The sequence below is a fragment of the Solanum lycopersicum genome, chromosome 9, assembly GCF_036512215.1.
Source record: "Solanum lycopersicum chromosome 9, SLM_r2.1".
Taxonomy (NCBI): Eukaryota; Viridiplantae; Streptophyta; class Magnoliopsida; order Solanales; family Solanaceae; genus Solanum; species Solanum lycopersicum.
In genome coordinates this window covers 35,499,231-35,513,367 of record NC_090808.1, presented here as the reverse complement: position 1 = coordinate 35,513,367, position 14,137 = coordinate 35,499,231, and the positions used below count along the sequence as shown (strand labels likewise).

At 30.6% G+C, this 14,137-nt stretch overlaps 1 long non-coding RNA gene across 2 annotated transcripts; it reads left to right on the top strand.

The window, feature by feature from the left end:
- The first annotated feature begins 1,542 nt into the window (after nt 1–1,542).
- LOC112942167 (uncharacterized) lies at nt 1,543–10,388 on the top strand. 2 transcript variants are annotated; one of them, XR_011211613.1, is made up of 3 exons: nt 1,543–1,937; nt 3,928–8,756; nt 10,138–10,388. It is a non-coding gene; the product is annotated as an uncharacterized lncRNA (long non-coding RNA). The 2 variants fall into 2 exon arrangements; XR_011211614.1 differs by lacking the exon at nt 3,928–8,756 and having other exon boundaries at nt 1,543–1,735.
- The last annotated feature ends 3,749 nt before the right edge of the window (nt 10,389–14,137 follow it).

Below are 14,137 nucleotides of genomic sequence, written 5' to 3'. Positions count from 1 at the left end.
GCCGTCGTACCTCGAAATTTTGACCCTTAACATTTTCATTAGGATAAATTGGTGAACTACACTGTCTTTCAACTCCAAATAACACATAAAAACAAGGCAAACATACAAGGATTCACTAGCACGTCTAAAGACCAACTATCGAACGTCTTGGACGTTCTTTAACGTGTGACCTCTAAACTTCTTAATATAAATTATACATACTATTAAAAACTTAATTAATCGCTTAAGGACTTAATAAACTCATAACCAACATGTTAGGCTCTAATTAAACCTAGCTCATTTTGAGGGTTTAACAATAGTAGATCAAGTAAAGGAGGGTTCTAGGGAATCAATAAGACTACTTTTATCAATAATTTTTCAGCAATTAATAAGTTATGGTATTATTTAACCTTTTGGATTCCTTTCCCAAAGGATTCTAGCAAAATTGATTTCAAAAATATGAGTTTCATGTGGGTTTCTTTCTATTACGAAATTGACTTTCTAGAAAGTATTGTTTATGGTTTGTTTTGGTTATTGAACTTATATTATGATGTACTATGATTCAATTATGCTAGTTATTGATTAGTTAAACTAGTTGGGGAAGTAGAACTTAAAATTGACCCAAGTCCCTAACCCTAGGTTATGAACTAGTGATGAATTGATGTGTAGTGATTCAATTGACTTTATTATTATGTTAATTAACATTTATGGATGTTATTATACCTATTATTGGAATGAATTGACTTGTTTTATGTCAAGACTATGATGATGGCTTGTGAATGAGATTGGGGTAAGTCTTGTGATCTAAAACCTTTACTTCCATTATGATTACTTGTGTTTACAGATGAATTTATATTGAAGTATACCTTATGATATGTTTGATTAGGGTTGGTATGATTTTGAATTGAAATATCTTGATTATTCGATTGTGAGGTCGTGCTTAAGATATAATGATATAAGATTGGTTATCAAGTACCTATGTGCCTTACTATGATATAATGATGTTAATGTTATAATCTCACATATGAAGGTTGTACTGAAAGGTGTTCTCATGAAATTCCTATTGTGATATCAAAAATCAAAAAAGGACTCTAGCTTTGCACCTAGTGAACTAGTAGTGAGGACTGTTCCTCCCACATAGGGAAGGTAGGATCACACTACAAGAAAATGTACTATTAATGACTAATTCTTAATGAAGAGATATGAATCTAGTCATTAAAAGTGTACTTTTAGCGACACAAACTTTTTCCCGTAGTTAAAGGTCCCTTTTTTAATTTAATATAATAGGTATTAATATACTTTCTAGAGTTTAAAAGAATTTATATCAAATTATCAATCATTTACATACTTAAATATTTAATATCTTAAATTTAAAAGAATTTTTATCAACTTAACTAATAATTACGTATATACATAAAAATTATAAAAACTTTAATTTCATTATTTCTTTATTTTTCATCCAAACACGTGTCACCACTCTTCCACTTTTATTCCCAAAACAAACAATATTGCCTACGTATATACGTAGGTGTATTGTGTATTTCCTCAATATTCCCATTTCATTAAACAAAAATCTTACCCTATCCAATATTTTTCTCTTAGAAAAGAACATATCGATAAGCTCAATTTTCTCCACATCTACAGTTAGCGGGAAAGATGGTTAGAGAAAAATCAGGGAGTGTTGGAGGAAATTTCAAAACCACCTTCTCTCCCATGTTATTTTTGAAGAAAATCAGCGAAGAAGAAATATAATTTGGTGAGTCTCTCCAAGGTTTGTTAGAGGAAAATTAGCATGGTGGTAACCCGCGTTTCTCTGCTAAATGTTACAAAAAGATTATCTGCATCTCAATTGTTTGATTACAGAACATAAAATTCACCGTTCTCTTCTTACAATTTTTTGTGGTTTTGCATCGGTTGAATTTATTCAGACCCTATCTTGGTGTTCCAATCTCTTAAAGGTATTATTTTTATTATCAGAACTATGAATTGCTTTGTGGAATGCTTGATTTTGTTCAATTTTAGTTTTTCCCAGTAATGGGTTTCATATGGGTTTTTTTCGTTCTTTTTTGTTTTTCCAAATAATGGGTTTCATATTGGTTTTTCGTTCTTGCTTGTTGTGTGTGGTATATTTATTATCCGTGATGAGTGAGTGAGGAAAACAAACATGAAATACAACTGGTGAGTTCAATAGTGTAATATTTTGTAGAAATGTGCTAAGAAAGTAGTTAATCCCAAGCGGTGGAAGAGTTTGGGCATAATGGGGCTAAAATAAACAACTTTAGCAGAAAGTGATTTGGAAAAACTAAAATGTTCTATGTCATCCATGTCTAGAATGATGTTATTGATGATAAAGATCACAACATTAGCGCTTATCTAGATTTACTTAGTTCAAATAACGGTATTGGGGGAGAACGGGTGTCCTAGAGTTTTAAAAGGTTGCCCCCTTGTCTTTATCATGAATCAACTACAGTACTGGCTGTTAAATTGTCGTCTAAGGTCCCTACAAGAGTTCATCCTTAAAAGAGTAAGTTCATGTTTTTTCGCAGGCCTTTGTGTTCCTTTATGATTTTTCCTTTCCATGTTAGTATCCTGCTGACTTTTTTTTGTTCACCTACTTTGGTTAATGAGTATACATAGGTTAATGCTAGTTATGGATATTGTAGTTGGAGGCCTTGTTATAGAAGGAATATGAAATTGTTAATGAGTATATTTCATAATGTGTATCCTCTAGTTCTTTCTGTCTAAGCCAATGGATTATTAAAACTTGTATTATTATCATAACTTGATATGTTCTATTAGTGCTTACAAAGTGCTATGTGTTTTTTTAAAAATAAAGTATACAACATGTTGTTGTCCTGCTTAAGAATATGATAAAAAAATATTGTTGCAGCTGGACTATGTTGACTTATTTGTTTCTAGCAGCTTTTGTTAGGTGTTAAGTTGTTGCTTTACCTGCTAAGTTGTTGCTTTACATGTTTTTTGCTAACCTACTACTATTGCTAATAGATGATAAAGTATTTTCCATTGTCCTTATGTGTTTAGTAGCGACTATATAATAATAAAATGATATTATAGAATCTTCTTTTGTTAATTATTATGCATTTAATAGGAAAATTCATAAAAGTTTGAGAATTTATTCAACAATCACACATATAAAAACAAGAAATATACTCTTTTGTCTTTAATATAACAATATGAAAATAATAAATAATAACAATAATAATAATAATTAATAAAATAAATTATAATAATAATAATGATAATAATATGTAAAATATTAATATTAATAATAAATAATAATAATAATAATAATAATAAATAATATGAAAATAATAATAATAACAATAATAAATAATAATAATAATAATAATAAGAAAAAATAATGAAATTAATAATAATAATAATAATATAATAATAATAATAATTAATAATAATCTATAATGATATATAATATATAATAATAATAATAAATAATATTAAAAGAATTAATAATAATAAAATATGTATAATAATAATACATAATTATAATATATTATAAGAATAAAGAGTAATAAAATAAATAATAATAATAAAAATTATAATAATAATAAAATATTAATAATGCTAATATATATAATAATAATAATAATAAATCATAATAATAATAATAATAATAAAGAATTAAGGGCAAAAAGGTAAAATATTTTGGTCAACTTAAAAGAGCTTTTAAGCTGGAAAAAAAAAAAGCACCCCTTCCCTAATAAGACATAATAACTGCCTAATTTTGTAAATATACATGAACAAAGTATACATTTATAATCAAAGCAATCACTATACAAATAAATAATTAAAAATTCCATAATTTTGTTTTCTATAACTTACCTAGAATCATTCAGAAGGTCTTCTTCAACTTTTAAACAATAAATGGCTAGTTCTTACTTATGTTGGTGTATTTATAATTTCTTTTAGTGAATGAAGATCAGGGACCCTAATAAGGAATGGATGCAACTTGTTCAAGATAGACTTGATAATGCTTACATCATTGGGGTGGAGAAATTTTTTTATTATGCTTTTACGAAATTGGGAGAAACACAAGAAATACGTTGTCCCTGCATCAGGTGTTGTTATTCGTTTTCCAAAACTCTTGAGATGGTTAGGTCACATATATTACTGTATGGAATAGTTTAGGGTTATACTTTTTTGTATCATCATAGGGAGAGGTTAGGTGAGGAAGAGGCGGATTCTTAATCCGTAGAGGAAAATATCATTGAAAATGATGATGATGAGGATGAAATGCAAGATCTTTTAAGGGATTTACATCCCAATTTAACTGAAGAGAATATGAATACTAACAGTGATGATTTTGTTGAGGAAGAACCGAATCCTAAAGCAAAACCATTATACGGCCTATTAAATTATTATAAATAATCATTATATAAAGGTTTCAAAAGGAAGAAAACTTTCATCTTTGATTAAGATACTTCATATTAAAACTATTGGCCAATGTATTAACGCTTCATTCAAAATGTTGTTGAAGATGCTAACGGTAGATTTATTGCCTGATGAATCAAACTTGTCAAATTCATGTTACTAGGCAAAGAAGGTAACTCCAAATCTTGGACTTTCTTATGAGAATATAGATGCGTGTAAGAACAATTTCATGTTATACTGGAAGGATGATAAGATTCTCAAATTTTTCAAAGTGTGTGGTTCATCTAGATGGAAGAAGAATAAACACAATGGGGAAACATAATCTAAACGTGGTAAAAACATATCATGCAAGACTTTACGTTATTTTCCTCTGAAGACAGACTTCAGAGATTGTTAATGTCCTCAAAAACATCTTCTTTGAGGAGATGACATCATGATGAAAGAGTTGATGATGAAATAATGAGGAACCAAACTGATTTAGTTGCATGGAAGAGACTTGATGAACTTCATCCATCTTTTGGTACTGAGCCTCGTAATATTTGACTTGGACTTACTAGTGATGGTATTCAACCATTTAATAATTTGAAACTCCATATAGCATTTGGCTTGTCGTACTTATTCCTTATAATATGACACCTTGGTTATGCATGAAACAAGAAAATTTTATTTATCGATGCTTATTCCTTGTCCTGATTGTCCCAGGGATGCAATTGATGTTTATCTCAAACCTTTGATAGATGAATTAAAGGAATTATAGAAAACTGGAGTTGAGAGCATTGATGCATCAGCTAAACAAAATTTTATGCTACATGAAGCTTTGTTATGGACCATTAATGGTTTTCTGGCATATGGAAATTTGTCAGGATGGATTACCAAAAGGAAAATTGGTTTACCCGTGTTGCAACAAAGAAACTCTTTCAACTAGGTTGGTAAAAGGTCAAAAGGATTGTTATATGAACCATAGATGCTTTCTTCCTCATAATCACAAATGGAGGAAAGATAATGATTCCTTTGATGTCACACATGAGCAAAGATTACAACCGAAAATGTTATCTCGTAATGATATACTTTATCAAGTAGGTGATTTAGAAGGTCTAACAAAATCAAAGGATCCAAGGCAGAAAATTAAAATATCACACGCGAATAGAGGTGATAATTGGAACAACAAGTGTATTTTCTTTGATCTTCCATATTGGAATACTCTATGGTTGCGACATAATTTAGATGTGATGCACATTGAGAAGAATATTTGTGATAATATATTGGGGACAATCTTAAATGTCAAAGGAAAAACCAAAGATACCTTGAATTCGCAATTGGATTTGCAAGCAACGAACATAAAGAAGGAATTGCATCTGATAGAAAAAGGACATAAATATGAGTTTCCTACTGCAAGTTACACATTATATCCTACACATAAGAACAAAATACTTCAGTTTCTTAAAGAATTTAAAGGTCCCAGAAGGGTTTTCATTAAATACTTCTCAGTGTGTCAACCTTAAAGATTGGAAACTTTCAGGATTGAAAAGCCATGATTGCCATGTTATTCTACAACATTTAATTCCACTTGCTTTATGTGGTATGCTCTGCAAATCTGTGCTTGAAACACTTATTGAGTTTTCAATATTTTTAAATATACTTGGAGCAAAATGTTTAAGAGTAGATGAGATAGAGAAAATAGAAGCCCAAATTCCAATCAATTTGTGGAAGTTAGAAAAGGTTTTCGTTCGTGCATTTTTTGATATCATTGTCCACTTGTCAATTCATTTAGCTAATAATGCTAAGATTGTTGTGCCTATCCAATATTAATGGATGTATCCGATGGAGAGATGGCTATACTTTCTAAAATCATTTATTCGTAACATGGCTCGCCTAAAATGTTGTATTGCACAAGGATATATAGCATTTGAATGTATGAACTTATGTTTAAGGTATTTGCATACGATGGATACAAAATTTAATCTCTCCAAAAGGAATTATGATGGTGGTTCTATTGAATCTGATGGAGGTTTAGAATTTTTTTTCAACCTAGAAAAAGTTTGAGGGGTGACAAACAAGTCAATCATGATTAAAGTGAATTTGAGCTTGCACATTTTTATATTTTGAGGAACTGTGATGAAATTAAACCATTTCTCGAGTAAGTAATGGCTCATTATAATAAGTTACTCTTATATTTTTCATAGCCTTACATAAAATGACATGTTATACTGAAATATAAATTATTAGCAGAGAATTTTAACAAATTTCAATTGATACATCAAAAAATTATTCAGAGATTGAATGGAATAGACGATTCCTTAGTTGGTTAAAACTAAAGGTGAGAAGTTAAGCCTTGTATATCTAAAATCAATTTATGAATTATATTTTCTGAGCAATCTAGCTAAATTTTATAGGTTCAAGAATTTCACAAGCACGATAAGCGTAAGAAAATAATGGATTTGCTCTCATTATCATTTGGTCCTCTTCCATATGTGACATGTTTTAAAAGCTATGCTACTAATAAATATAGGTTTCATGTGCGAGATTAGAATAAACGTTTGAGAACTCAACATTGTGGGGTGGTTGTAGTTGGTGAGACAAATGAAGAGAATAAAAATATTGATTAAATTAGATGAATATGACTTTATAAGTGTCAACGAAAGCGATTTTTTAAAATAAATGAGCCTTTTATTTTCGCCAATAAAGCATCACAAGTGTTTTATGCTGATGATCTTGCAAAAATGGATGTCATATTGTACAAAAGGATTAAGCTCGTGTTTCTTTTGATGTTGGTGATAAAGAGTCTGACGATTCATCATAGCTTCAAGGAATCTAGGAGGCAGTTGTGACTTCGAATTTATTTTTGAGTTCTTATTTTAGTATACTATGGTTTTAATTTCATTTTTCAATTATTTTCTTGGTGATTCTTTGGTTGTTCATATATATGGACTTTTTATAAGTAGTAACGTAATATTATTTATTTACATGTAAATTGTGCTTAAAAACATTGAAGCTTGCTATGATTTTATGCGTATATTTTGAGTGACTTGTAATTAATTATTTTTCTTTTTTAAATATGCTTTATAATATACATTTTTTGAAACTTATATTCTATTCCTGGGATGACCACATCCCTGTCACTATTTTGAGATGTAGATTAGTTAGGTTGTAGATATGTAGAAATCAAGCACTTTCAAAATGTCAATTTCATGTCATTTTTCATTCTAGAAAGCTATTCTTATTCTATTTAATATTGTTTTATCTTGGTAGTTGTACCTCTAGAAAGAGATGTAGTATTGAAAACTTGTTCAATGACTATTCTATTATTGGATGAACTAAAAAAGAAGTGCTTTTTCTACAAGTTTACCTGGATCCATAAAAAATTCTAAACTCTAGAATAAAATCAACTGTCAAGCCTAATAAACTTTCATACCTTCCACCTGGTGATTTTGTAGTTAGGGGACGAGGGATAATCATACAATATTTGGGATCTGTTAGAGTTAGGGCTGAAGAAAGAACTCCAAGAAGCAAAATTCTAAACATCAATCCATCAACATCCTATAGAAATGATCAAGTACATAATATTGATCATGTACTCCTGGTTTTGATCTAGCTGAAGGTAATGCTCCCTGCTCTCCAGAATTCGAACTAATGGAGGATGCTAAAATAAATGAAATAAGTATTTACCGTCTCCATTTTTTTGTTTGCTTTTGGTGTGATGAAACTCTTCTTTTTGTCTGAATTAATTCGCAAGTGCATGTGAGTCCGAAAATACTAAAAATGTTAAATTGAGACCGTAAAAATGTTGACCGACTCAAACTTGGAGAAAAGTTAAATATCAATTTTTACCAAAATTGAGTTGTTGGAAAAAATTATGCCTCATTTGTGAGACACTTGGGTATTTTAATTCGTGATCATAGTATGTGCCTATTACGGGTGCGCTCATGGACAAACATTAAAGAAAATCATCTAGAGCACATTTGGGATTCTGTAACTGTAAGTATATGTAGAGTTTTATTAGCTTTATATTTGACTTCTTATACGAAAAAAGTAAGATCAATGTGCTATAATTATGCAAAACATGTGGGACTATTAAGGTAAGTATATAGAGAGCTATTAACTAATTGAGTTTATGTTTAATGGTACTTGTGAAATATTACATGATAAATTTAGCTTTGATGACATGAATTCCATGAAAGAACATGTCCTTCAACACATGAGAAGGTTGTGGAATAACTGGAGAGGATCACTTCACAAGATTATGAAGTCTAAGCCATTTGGTGATGCTCTAAGAGATATGCAAAGAGGGGTAGACAAGAGTAATTCTTGGTCAGCCTTCAACACCAGCATCTTCAAGTGATCCATAGCTAGTACCATTAAAAAAGTTGGTAAATCGATTTTTCTTTCTCTTTGTGATGTACTCAAGATACATGGAAGGACATTGAGATCTCAATTTTTTCCTTAGCTTTTTGTTGTAACCTGCTTTTTATTTACCATGTACAATTGATTCCTGGGTGGTCCTTGTATACTCTCTTTCACAGTAGATCTGAGACCAATAATGTTGGGTGGGGCTCGAACACTCTCTATTGTAGTGGAATTTGAATCTCTACTCCTTTTTTCAGAAAATCTCATATTTCTCATCCATAGACAGTGTGCAAATTCTGTTTCGACCATTTTGAAACTGGAGCTGCTTGTGTCATTCCCTTCACACGCCTTGTATCTTCAATATGATGTTGCTCCCATTGTACGGAATGAATTAGCTTGGCGTTGATAACTGTATCTATACGCTGACCCTTCCTCTCTTAATTCTCAATGTTGGCATGCCTATTTTATCCATGTTTATTATTCTCTTACAGTCAATTGTTAGTTGATTAAAATTATTCCACTGAATCCCTTCCTGCTGCAGGAATGCTTCATTTTCCAATATGTCTTCTAATTGATTTATTTCTCTGTTCTATGTACTATAATTCATGCGTTGTTCCATGAAGTATATGTATCTCCCCTATTTTTTGTGTATTCCATAGAAATTTCAATCCTTATTGATCATCCTTGTTAGGCCTAATGAATCTATATCCACCAAATCTTCGTATTGGCAACTCTGGAATGTTTCATGTTCTGCTTCATTTATATTATAGATTTTACCGTAGCAAGAAGAAAATATATTATGCCTCCCTCTTAGAAAAAACTAATTTCGTGCCTTTGGATGTTCTCTCTATTTTTGTCTGATAGTTTTCATACATTTTCTTGTGTGATTTCATTGTTGAATCGGTAGTGTGCTTCCAAAATTTTGGTCTGATGGTCCTTTTTGTTGGCCATACAAAACCATTGTTGATCATTGCAGAAAATTGTTAAATTGTTGACATGCCTTCTTTTTTTTTAAAACATTATACAATTCATATATATGTTGTTGGTTGAAATACACTTGTCTTGATTTGAAACTGCCCATGTGCATTATTAGTTCCTATGTTCGTGTACCATTTCATTTCATATCACCTACTAAGTATTCATATTCTTATTGAGATATTCCTTACCTCATTGTTTGAGGAGTTATATTTTTTCACTTGATATACACATATGTTTCCATTTGAAATATTTAAATGTTCATAGTGTAATTTAAGTTGTAAATAATATGAATGTTACATTTGCTACTATTATTACTATTGCTGCCTCAAGTGTATATTCACAAGTATTTTTTGCATCTTTTAAAGTATGTTTATTACATACTTTTTTATTCCTTGTTTTAAATTGACATAAGTTTTTATCTTACAGAGTTTTAATGTCAATATGAAGAATAAACTGTTCATCAACGTACAAATCAAGTAGAAGTTCAAGATGGCATTCACTTTAGTTAGGGGTGGTTTAAATTAAAGACAGTGTCATATCGTTTACCTTTGCAATTTTTCTCCTTTTTATGAGATGTTAAAGATATGTTATGCTACTTGAATATCATATATATTTTTTTAATTATTATTTTTAATTAAGCATGAGATTTTCTATAATGAATTCAATTATTTAGTTTATTTTGTGTCTTTTTGTATTTACTTTATAGAATATTGTATAATAATGAATGAAATTTGTTCCTTTTAACACTCTTATAATTGGCTTCTTAAAATTATTTGAATAAACTACAATTAGCGACAGGAAATGTGGTCGTTAATAGTATTTGTATTGCAAGTGGAATATAATTAACGAAAATATTTTTGGTCGTTAGAAGTTCTTTTACAAAGAGCAATTCCGGTCGTAAAAAATGCCATATAATGATTAGAATTTACGTTGTCGTTAAAAGAAATTTTTAACGACCGGATTTGAATTCGCTCGTTAATTTTTAACGTAAGGACTTTTAACGACCGACGGCGACTGGATTTATGCCGGTTGTTAATTGGTTTTAGTAACCGAATTTAGACTTATAACGACCATATTTCTCTTCGTTAAGAAACATTTTTCTTGTAGTTTCACTTGTGTACTCATGAGATTGGAGATTATAATGCATGTAGCAAAAAGAGTGTCCCAACTACATCTCCTAGTACTTGTTTTTTGTTGCCCCCATAGGAATACTAGCTAGTGGATCCACATAGATGTTATGTTCATGTTTTGGTACTACCTTGTGAAGTAGTCCACTTTCATTCGGTGTAGGGTTCCATGTCACCGTATTTCACATTGTCTCATGTGGTCTATGTTGCTTAACGCAAGATCTTCCCGAATGTAAAATGAAGTAATAAAGTGGACTCCAACTAGGATTTTTGAGGGGTTTGACTTACTCTTGGAAGGGGTATTTGACTCTACCTGTACATTGTACTATATTGAGGGAAGTCTTAGGAGGATATTCTTATGATTTATGCTCTTATAAAGTGAATAAACTGTATGTGTTGACTCTATATGTTTATATGTTGATGATACTATATGATTTTAATTTCATGTATGAACATGTTAATAATTATTGATAAAGTATGATGATGACTACTCTTAATACCATGTTGCATTTCTTAGGATTCCTTATTTGATTATGTTGATTGGGTAAGCTTATGGGGCTTTACTTGGTCATTTCACTTATAGACTTAATGGGGGTTTATGAGTAATGGTCTTGCTTAGGTATAATGTCATGAATTTTTATTTATGCTTTGTTGTTTTAACGTGATGTTGTAGTTACCTTGATTACTACTTCTATTAGGGTATAAATATGTTTACTTGGATCAACTTGAGTAGGGTGGTCTTGTGTTGAATTTTCTATTATCTTAAAAAATAGGTGATTATTGTCTTATATGTGTTCTTAATTGTGCATAAGGTTTTTCAAAGTAACTTGACATGGTTTTTGAATAAATGTCCATTTTAGCATGACTTCTATGTTGTATGAGCATATGATTCCATACATTGTACAAGTGATGTGCTAACCCCATTTTTTCCTTTTCCCCAATATTTTAGGTTCCAGCCATTGAAGGGTTTGTGACCACTTTGAAAGAAGGATTGGATAATTTCTCCAGGTGAGGGTATGTATTCATGTTCTGAGGATTATGATTTTCTATCACTCTACCTATGTCCTTTGTGATAGTCTAAAGACACTCATTTCACTCATGTTGTTCAAGATATTATTGTAATCCCTAAGTGGCACTTTTACATTTGTGTAAGGTCTATGCTCGTAATATTTTATTCCATCTATTTGTCTTAATATGACATATTCCTTTTTAAGACTATATTATGTATGTCGTCCATATGTGGCATAAAAGTAGAAGACTATGTAATCTCCTTATACGATGAATCTTTATATAGACGCTATAAATATAATATGTGTAAGTAAGAGGTCTAAGTAAACCTCATGAAGTAGTTTTAGATTAAAAGATTTAATTTTCTGTACTTTTTAACCTATGAAATATAATGACGAATTCTAAAAGGTTAGTCTTAGTCCTCTTTGAGGACGACAACACTGGTTACTTTTAGAGGGCGCTCCTCATATGTGATATCTCTCTCAAAACTCTATCTATTCAACCACCATTGAAGAACAAGAAAGCTTGAAGACAAAGTCTCCAAGGTTTTCATTCAAAATTTGTGGATTTGAATTGTCAAAAAGGTATAGGTTCTTAACTGTTGGGATTTCATTCCCAAAGAGGTCCTCTCAAAGGCTATTTCTAACAATTCAAATCCTATGGTTGTTACTCTATAAATGGGTTTTCTTCCTAACTCAAATTTTATGACAAATGATGATGAATTATAAATTTCTATGTGTATTTTTAAGTATGAATTGTTGAATAATTTAGATGGAATTGTTTGTTTTTGTTTGTAGCGTTTTCTCTCCCTAATTTATGGATTTGAGTATATTATATCTTTCACTTATGTCATGTAGATGTTGGGGTTGGAACTACATCTTTAATGAACTCACAAATGAACCCTTTCCCTTAACCCTTACTATGAATATGTCGTGTATATGACTCGAATGGTTGGGATTGGTTATGATATGGTGTATTTCACTATATTACTGGATGATTGTGGGTAATTAAGAGTATGTTCTTAATAAAGATTCTTGGAAGCAATAGGTAAGAAATCTAAAGACGTTATTAGTCTATTATGTTGATGTTTGGCCTATAATTGATGATGTTATGCAATTTGAAGTATGTATGATGTTGTTATGAAAATATGATATGTTAATCTAACTAATGAATGGTTGTGATGAAAGGAAATTCTCATCCCAAACCTAATGAGATAATGATCTTGTTTAGAGAAGGGGTTAATCTCCTACGACCTATGATAAGATTGCTGACTAATGATAACTTAAATTTAATAAAAACAGGGATTATAGCTTAGTACTGCATGAACTAGATATGAGAGGTATCCCTTCCCAAGTTTGAATGTAGGTTCACAATGAATCTCATGAGATAGAGGCTTCCATGAAATGTGGAATTATGGGTGTCAAATATATCTCCTAGTTCTTGAACAATATTTCCTACATAGGAATAATAGGTAGTGAATCCACCTAGAATGCTATGTTTATGTTTTGTTTCTACTTTGGAAAGTAGACCACGTTCCTTCGGTGTGGGGTACCATGAAACCGGATTCCATGTTTAGCTCACATGGTCTAATGTCGGTTAAGGGGATTTTTCCCTCAAGTAAAATGAAACACTAAAGTAAATGAACATTGACTACCGTGACTTTCGAAGTCTAGTTAGTATATGTAGGGTTATGGGACTCTACCTAGACATTGCACAAGTTGATTCTTGGCGAAGTCCTAGGAGATTTTTCTTATTAAATATGATAACATTAAATGTAAAATGGTTATGATATATTATGTTTCTCTTATATAATGTTTGTTATGTTGATCAACATGTTGAAAGTCTATATTGCTAAATGTGATGACCACTACTTGTGATATAAGTTGTACGAAGAAAAGTATTACTTATGGTATCCTATATGGTTTACTGGATTATGTCATTTTATGGGGCTTCACATGATCATTGCCCTTGTAGGCTTGGGATAGGGTCATTAGTAGGTATTTTGTATGTTTTGTTGATACAAACTATTGAACATGAAATGTTACCATGACTTTATGATAAAATTTCTTTGGTTTAGATCATTCTTGATGTTGGTGTGATCCTTATCTCGTGTATGCTCTATTTTATGTGCATCAACAACTTTCTAATGACTTAGCATGCTTTCAAAAGAATGGTGCTTTTCATGCGTGACTTTAAATTTTTTATGTGCATATACTCATATTTAGTACATGTTGTGTACTAACCCATATACTTTGCATAACTACAGATGTAGGGTATCGCCATTGAATATT